At 39.4% G+C, this 2031-nt stretch overlaps 1 protein-coding gene across 1 annotated transcript in view; it reads left to right on the top strand.

Moving 5' to 3' along the window:
• Positions 1-647: 647 nt before the first annotated feature.
• Positions 648-2031, top strand: part of LOC122558334 (transmembrane protease serine 9-like) — an 80923-nt gene continuing 79539 nt past the window's right edge. The window contains exon 1 of the mRNA XM_043706789.1: positions 648-769. The gene's annotated coding sequence lies outside the window, so the exon portion shown is untranslated. The remainder of the gene's footprint in view (positions 770-2031) is intronic.

A 2031-nucleotide genomic window follows, 5' to 3' on the forward strand; every position in this document is an offset into this window, starting at 1 on the left:
ATCTTTCCAAACACTTTATTGTGGTTTCATAATACATGAAACACTCCACAGTTAGATATTCTGATTTGGTTTTACTGTGTAAATAAATGTCTTGCCTATTACAGAACAGAGAAAATAATTCCGAAATCTTTGGCCAAATCTTTGTTAGTATTAAATGTAGCTTCTTCGATGTTTGTAACCTCCCAGTAATGGAGCATAGTAATCCTGCTCAACAGTTGCAATACATTTTCAATCTTTAAAGTAGGTCCAACAGCCTATTATTTTGAGCACAATTGAGTATTATTATCTTAATATCAGCAATAATTTACAGAGATCTTGGAATCTAGTTGTCCTTTCCAAAGCTGCACCTCAACCTCAATAATTAAAAACTGCTTTAAAAGTGTTTTCCATCCTCAAAAACTGTCTTGCATGATGGTAAGCATATAGGCTGGAAATGATTACTAAATCCTTAGTGGAAAACTGAACTCTTGCTTAATAATGCAACACACCAACCAAAACTGTCTCAGTTGATGAATAAGCAGCTGCAATTTTATGCAAAATCTCTTCCACTTTTTAGACCCTTCCAGTCATGTAATCTTGTGTATACACATACACACACAGGCATGTTAAATGATGCCTCTGAAATGACTCAGTGTCTAAGTTAATATGCATGATTACGTGCATCATTAGGTTATTTACATGCATCCGATTTTTGCTCTTCGGACTGGGTAAAAGAATGAATGCGGATGTTAAGGACCGTCACTCCTAATACAACATTACTTTGTGTGAGGTAAGGTTGTACCCTTATTTATCTTCTAATTTATGCCTTCTTTGACTAGACTCTGCTTTAAATAAGTGAACAACACTTGGTTAAACTTAAAGCAAACTAGGTATCACAGGATTCAGATACATTTTTGCTAATTTGGTTTTATCTGATTCAAAATCACTGGATTACCAATGAACATTCAGGAAAATGTACTTTGGACTGAAGTGCTCGATGAGGTTGAAGGTATAAACTCTGTAACTATAATTGTTGGCAGTGTTAGTTGGTGCAAGCATTCTTTTAAAAAAGAATGTATTCAAATGTCCTGCAATTTGGCGACTGATTCATTTATTGACTGAAAGATCTCCTAGTAAAATTTTATCAAGTTATATGAACAAGCTTAAGATTACAGGACAACAAGTTCACAGATACCCAGTGCTTCCACATTTTCATTTTTAACAGTGACCTTCAGGCAATAAAATGAGTGTGTGTATTAGAAGAATACTGTAAAACAAAATTGAACACACTTATGCAAATATTAGAACAGGTAACTTTAAGGGGAGTCAGAGGAAAGTTTCAATGAGTTTGTTAAAAGAGAGGGCAAGAGTTGGAAAGATATGCTTGGGATGATAGGGAAATTCCTTAGATTAGGTTCCAGGCAGCTGAAGGTACTTTCCTAAATGTTGAATTATGAAATTAAAGGATGTGGTAGAGACCAAAATTATAGGAGGTAGGGCTCACAGACCTCCACCAATTTCACTTCAATCTAGACAGACGAGAGAGAGAGAGAGAGAGAGAGAGGGTAAAAACAATGACTGCAGATGCTGGAAACCAGATTCTGGATTAGTGGTGCTGGAAGAGTACAGCAATTCAGGCAGCATCCAAATCGACGTTTTTTTATTAGATTAGATTACTTAGTGTGGAAACAGGCCCTTCGGCCCAACAAGTCCACACCAACCCGCCGAAGCGCAACCCACCCATACCCCTACATTTACCCCTTACCTAACACTACGGGGAATTTAGCATGGCCAATTCACCTGACCTGCACATCTTTGGACTGTGGGAGGAAACCGGAGCACCCGGAGGAAACCCACGCAGACATGGGGAGAATGTGCAAACTCCACACAGTCAGTCGCCTGAGGTGGGAATTGAACCCGGGTCTCTGGCGCTGTGAGGCAGCAGTGCTAACCACTGTGCCACCGTGCTGCCCGTTTCGGGCAAAAGCCCTTCATCAGGAATAAAGGCAGAGAGCCTGAAGCGTGGAGAGATAAGCTAGAGGAGGATGGGGG

The sequence above is a fragment of the Chiloscyllium plagiosum genome, chromosome 2 (assembly GCF_004010195.1).
Source record: "Chiloscyllium plagiosum isolate BGI_BamShark_2017 chromosome 2, ASM401019v2, whole genome shotgun sequence".
NCBI lineage: Eukaryota > Metazoa > Chordata > Chondrichthyes > Orectolobiformes > Hemiscylliidae > Chiloscyllium > Chiloscyllium plagiosum.